Source organism: Rana temporaria, chromosome 12 (genome assembly GCF_905171775.1).
Source record: "Rana temporaria chromosome 12, aRanTem1.1, whole genome shotgun sequence".
Lineage (NCBI taxonomy): Eukaryota > Metazoa > Chordata > Amphibia > Anura > Ranidae > Rana > Rana temporaria.
In genome coordinates this window covers 70,446,614-70,453,178 of record NC_053500.1, presented here as the reverse complement: position 1 = coordinate 70,453,178, position 6,565 = coordinate 70,446,614, and the positions used below count along the sequence as shown (strand labels likewise).

Sequence of the window (6,565 nt, the reverse complement as noted above, 5' to 3'; positions counted from 1 at the left end):
TTGTTTTGAAGAACTAAAACATTCCTGTCTGTGGACCACAATATTTTCAAATATGTATCCAGCTAATTTAAGTACTTGCAATAAGTATGACGCCCATCTCTGCGAGTAGAAGCAAAAATGCTGTTTTTTTATTTGCCTTTATTTTATGTCCCACTCAGATCTACAGCGACCTCACTCCCAAGTGCACTATTAGTGCAAAACGGATTTGCCTTTAGTAAAGCAGCCCTCAAGTGTTGATTAATAAAACTTTACTCAGGTTGTTATATTATCCCCCCTCCCCCAAGAGTCCAAACGGAACATTCATTAGCAACCGCAAGACCTCCTCAAGTCGCATCATGTGTGCCAAATCCTGAAGATCCAGGGAGAGTTGAGGCACCACCTGTAGCAGACTCCACATTGTACGCGTGGTCCTCATTTACACTTGGCAATCTCATCCCCATAAGCGCAGAGTCCCTTCTGCCATCCATCCAGGAGGGTCCGAACTCTAGCTAACAGCGGTACAAAGTTCAACTTGTATACTTGTTACATTCTTCTGCATTTCTAATGTAATGGTTTTCTAATAGGACTCAGTATACCAAGTGGACCTCAAAGACACGAATACAAATGCTCAAATCTGGGCTCTATCAAAAGCATTCTTTGAACGCACCAATGCTCAAGGCATTTGCCTCCCATTTGGAGAAAAATTTGGGGGTCAACAACTACAAACAGGAGGTATGAAACCAATACCGTACTATATTTAGTTACCAAACTGTTAATGAATCAAAATAGAAACATTTAGCTTAGGGTCAGATTGGTGTTAATGTGGGAACCAGCTGCACCACTAGATTTAGGCATTTTGCAAGGATATAGAGTAATCTCTGTCATCTCTGTCGGTAGATCATTTTGAGGACATTGGCCCTCCCCATAAGATCCAGAGGCAGATCCATCCATTGCTTGGTCTGCTCCCAAAGGCGGACCAATAGAGGACCTAAGTTATTGGTGACATATGTAGATAAAGGGGTCTGCACCAGAGCCCCGAGGTACCTAAAGGTAAATTCACCTAAAAAAAAATGTTATCCTGAAAAGACCAGAGGTCTCTTACGGGATGCATTCAGACCTCTAGTATTCCAGGAGACTATCCTTAGAGGTAGTGACTATCAGTCACCAGCTCTCTGCTCTGGTCCATCCTTGATCGCTGTGGAGAGACAGTACCTCAAATCAGTTCATCCTAAATTTACTTCAAAGGGGATATGTGATAGAACTCAAGGAAGAACCCCCAAAAAGATTCCTGGCAACGAATGTCCAGAGGGATCCCGCAAAAGCTCTTGCTATGAAGTCCCTAATTCAGGAACTGATTTCTCAAAGGGTGGTTGTTCCGGTCCCAAAACATGAGTTTTTCCAGGGGTTCTATTCACATTTGTTTTCTGGTAAGAAAACCTTCAGGGAAATTTCACCTTATTTTGAATCTAAAGGAACTGAATCTGTCGGTAGAGTACAGAAAGTTTTGGATGGATTCCATCTTTTCAGTAAAAAATCTACTGAGTCAGGGTTTCTTCATGGCAACTATAGATCTGCGAGATGCCTACCTGCACCTCCCCATTGCAGCCAGCTCCCAAATTTTTTTGAGACTGGCCCTAAGAGAAAGAAAGAAATTGGTACACTTACAATTCAGAGCTCTTCCCTTCGGCCTATCGTCATCCCCAAGGGTGTTTACAAAGGTGATGGCAGAGGCTCTGGCACCCCTGCGTCTGGAGGGGATCTCTGTAGTCACTTACCTAGACGACCTTCTGTTTTTTGCCCAGTCCAGAGAGGGTCTTCAGAGAGATCTGGTCAGGGCCCAGTCTAACTTGGAGTCCCTGTGGTGGATTCTGAATCTCCAGAAATCAAGCCTCGTCCCCTCACAACAGGTTCTTTTTCTGGGTTTTTGGATAGACTCCAGGGAGCAGAAAATTCTTCTCCCAGAGGAGAAACAAAGGAAGGTTAAGGGGAAGCGGTATCAATTTTGCAGTGCAGTCATCTAGTTTCCATCAGGAAAATTATGTCAGTACTGGGAACCCTGACCTCTTCTATACCAGCAGTACAGTGGGCCAGGTTCCACTTCAGACCTCTACAGGATTTCTTACTAAAGGTCTGGGATCGCAATCAAGAGTCTCTAGATGTTCTGGTAAAAATCCCCACCAAGGTCAAGAGGAGTCTCTGGTGGTGGAAAAGTCAGGAGAGACTGTCGGCGGGTCGGTTGTGGTCCTTTCAAACCCAGGAAAGGATTACGACCGATGCCAGCTCCTGGGGATGGGGGGTCCACATGAACGGTCGCTGGACTCAGGGGTCTTGGTCCGCAGGGGAGGCACAGAGGTCCTCAAACTGGAGGCGGTAGAGATGGCCTTACTAGTCTTCTCAACAGTAGTACAGGGACAACATGTTCAGATCCTGTCGGACAATGCCACGACAGTGGCTTACATAAACTGACAAGGGGGCACCAGAAGCAGGGTGCTCCAGGACTTGGCCAAAACTATTCTAAGATGGGCAGAGTCCCATATTCTATCCTTATCGGCAGTCCACCTAAAAGGGTCTCTGAGCAGCATAGCAGACTTCCTCAGCAGGAACTCGGTCTTAGAAGCGGAATAGCAGCTAAACCCAGAGGTGTTCGACCTGATAGTAGAAAGGTGGGGTCATCCAGCCATAGATCTGTTTGCGAACCAACAGAATGCACAGGTCTCCCGTTTTTACTCTTTAGACAAAAGCAGGACAGCTCTAGGGATGGACGCTCTAGCACACAGCTGGAGTTTTCACCTTGGTTACGCTTTTCCCCCGTTCCAGCTCATCCCTCTAGTGCTAGCAAAGATCCAGAAGGAAGATGCAGTGGTGATCCTTGTCACCCCCTTTTGGCCCAAAAGCCTTGGTTTTCGGCCCTTCTGCAGATGCAGGTCAAACCTTACTGGCACCTACCACTGAGAAAGGATTTGCTTCTGCAGGGTCCTCCGTTTCATCAGGACCTAAAAAAGCTAAATCTCACGGCCTGGTTTCTGAGGAGCAGCTCCTCAGAAGGAAAGGTTTCTCACCCAGATTAGTAGCGACCCTCTTATCCAGCAGGAAACGGGTTACTAGGTCAATTTATTCCAAAGTCTGGAAGGTTTTTAATACCTGGTGCACGGCATCTGGTAGGTCTTTAAAACAAATTTCTTCTGTCCTAGAATTCCTACAGGAAGGGGCCGACAAGGGGCTAGCAGTCAGTACCCTCAAGGTCCTGGTGGCCGCTCTTGGGGTATTTCTGGAAAAAGCAGTTTCCTCGGAACCTTTAATAGAAGGGTTCTTTAAGGCCCTTACTAGATCTAGACCAGTAGTGGTGAAAGATTGTCCGTCATGGGATTTGCCAGTGGTGTTACAGGCCCTGACCAGGGACCCTTTTGAACCTTTGAGTTTAGTCTCCCTAAAATTATTAACTTCAAAAACAGTTTTTTTAGTGGCTCAAGAATCGTTCTCAGGAAATAGTTCTTCCTACATTTTGCTCTAATCCAAAAGGAAAAAAGGAAGAGGAATTCCATTCCCTGGATGTTAGAAGAGCAGTTTTGTGTTACCTGGAAGCCACAAAAGTTTATAGGCGTTAAGACACTTTATTTATTTTATTTTCTGGTAGTAAAAAGGAAAGCCAGCCTCAAAAGGAACCATAGCCAGATGGCTCAGAATGGCTATCGCAAATGCATATTCAGCCTCAGGACAGGAGTGTCCAGAAAATTTACATGCTCACTACTAGAGCAGCAGCGGTAAGTTGGGCAGAAAGAGCTGGTGCCACCCCCGAACAAATCTGCAGAGCAGCTAGCTGGTCAAACTTGTCTATCTTTGCCCGTCATTATAGACTAGATTTAATGACGGCGGAGGATCAGGTGTTCGGGAGGAAGGTTTTACAGGCTGTGGTCCCGCCCTAAGGGGGTAAGTCTCGACTGTCCTCTCAGGTGCCGTCCTGAAAGACAAATTTTTCGGAAAATTGCAAGTTAGTCTTGTTTTCCAATAGGCTTTCCAATAGGCTTTCAGGACAGCAGTAACCTGCCCTTGGTTTCCATATATGATGATACTGCTGTAATACTATGTAATAACTGTCACTTATGTGTTGCAGCCGGGGGGCTGGAGGTCTCTACAAACAACTGAGGATTGTGATGGGAAGGCCTCCTTTTGAAGTTTGGATGGAGGAGGTGTTTCCTGTGGAGGGAGGAGCCATGATCTCTCAGGTGCTGTCCTGAAAGCCTATTGGAAAACAAGTTACCGGTAAGACTAACTTGCAATTTTTTTCTCCCCCAATTTATTCTTAAATTTAGGTTTCGACTACCGAATATAAGCAGCCAGACAATCCGCAGAACATGCGAGACCTGGACAATGCAAGAGTATTCCGACGTTGAACGTTGCATCTTTGCCAAGTATCTCTCGCACACAAATTTGACTGCCGACAGATGCTATTGAGAGAAAACAATAAGTACGATCTGTCAAGCATCAAGACTGGTTACACAATCGGGTGTGAGGAGGCAAACCAGCAGCCAAACAAAAACTTCAAGCAGCCATGGAGAAACCTCAAGGTAATGAGTCATAAATTTGCTTAAGGTTCACATATGACTGAAATAGCCCCCCGAAGTTGGACTGACATGCGGTTATGAAATGGTGCGAGTTTGGCTGAACTTGCACTATTTTAATCCTGCAGCAGTGTGGACTGGGCTAAAGGGTATGTAAGATCCAAACACATAGTTTACCTATTCTGGCTTACCCGATTTCAGATGTGGTGGCTACAATCCTTTTTTTTTTCCATGCTTTTTTAACTTTATTCTCAGCTAGCGATGCAACCCAAAGCTCACATCTACCCTAGGTTGGGAACACTCACCTTACTGTATTAGGCAGCAATGCTATCCTAGCACAGAAAAAGTTTTAAGACTTTAAGGTTCACTTCCCCCTGGTAAATAGTTGGCGATGTACCTGAACAACATGGGCAAAGTCAAAAGATCACCGGGCACAGTGTCACCTCCTCGCACCCAATTTAAACCTCTCATTGCCACCCTACTGTGTTGCACTTGCGTGCATTAAACGGCTATCGTGGGTATCAGATGGTGAGGTGGCAACATATTGTCTCTGTACACTGTACTGCACCCGAAGTGTGGGTAAACCACAGCACATCAGTGAGAAAGCTGTCTTGTACCATTATGCTCAGTGTCTTGCTGTACACTGACAGAGATCTCTTCTTTACTGTTGTTGGCACCACTCTGGAGACCGCTAGTAGGGTCAAGAGGCGGAGTCCAGTTGCTGTCACTCCACATGTGACATGATCCGGCACTACAGAGGAACCATCAGCTTATGCGGCTCTGTCCATACGGATGCCGTTGTAATTTTCAAAAACGTAAAACCAATTTTTGGATGCCCCTATGGTCCTGCAAGAAATAAAATCACTTGAATAGTTGTGGTCAGAAAAAAAAGGATTTATGCTTTTAGCCCCAGTGTTAGGGGTGTTTCCCCATTATTTGCCAGCTTTTGAAAACATTATCATTCAGCCAACATGGAAATATCTACTTAAGATGTGCCATTCTTAGGGAATGTTCCCTCGGTGTCCTGCTAAAATATCCAAGACAGAAAATAGTTCAACCGTTGCAAAAAGTGATGGTAACAATGCTTTTTTTTTTTTTTAACAGAAATGAAAAGCCTGAAGAGGTCACGATGGAACCTCCAAGTAAAAAAAGACGTTTCGATCAGTTGAATAGTAAGTAAAGTGTGTTTAAAATAACAACATTTATATGGGAGTCATGATCTGAGGTGTAAACAGGTGGCTGGGAATCTGTTCCATCAACTTAACATTTGCTTTCTTCAGCAAACCAGAAAATAACAATAGACTTTGTCTTCACGGGCAGTTCAAAACACCACAAGCAACTCTCCTCATGAGTACCACAGAGTGTTTTTAGGGCTACCTTTTCAGTGTTCTAGCAACGGCCGATGCAATAACTAAAGTCTCTTTTTCAGGCCAACTCACCCAAACGATGAGAGTCGTAATAAAGAGGCTTCCTGACAGGATCGAGGTATGTTATCACTGATGGCGAAACAGCCAACAACCAGCTTCACCGACCTGCTGCTTCATAATCAGGCCTGAAATGGAAGTACTTGCCGTTTACCATTGACCCTAACCCTGATTGACTCTCACCTATGCTTTCACTTTTTTTAATCATATTCTCTCTAAACCACACACGCTCACTCCATAGGAACTTGATGGGGCATTCTCCAGTTACCACTTTGTAGAAGTTCACAAATTGTGATGTACCTTTTACAGGTTAGGCTTGCAGCAATATTTAGAGAAGTACATGTTAGGGTCTAGGACTGCTTTATACAATTTAAACTGAATACTAATCTGCTTGCTGTAATGGCTTAAAGGAAAGACATGTAAAAATCCAGTCTAAAGTGATTTAGCATGTCAAAATAATGCCAGGCTGCTAGTACTTCTGAAGCAAGTGTCCTAAATAGAACTATCAGGAAAGGAGGTTCTCCAGTGAGCCTCTCAACAAATAATAATTCAGAGCATTATTATTTCATTTATTATTATTTATTCAGAGCATACACCTACAAA

General features: G+C 44.4%; 1 long non-coding RNA gene across 1 annotated transcript in view; it reads left to right on the top strand.

Annotated features, from left to right (window-relative positions):
* Nucleotides 1-4,302: 4,302 nt before the first annotated feature.
* The window catches only part of LOC120918973, an 11,848-nt gene continuing 9,585 nt past the window's right edge, over nucleotides 4,303-6,565 (top strand). The window contains exons 1-2 of the long non-coding RNA XR_005744490.1: nucleotides 4,303-4,544; nucleotides 5,643-5,710. This is a non-coding gene — a long non-coding RNA (uncharacterized LOC120918973). The remainder of the gene's footprint in view (nucleotides 4,545-5,642; nucleotides 5,711-6,565) is intronic.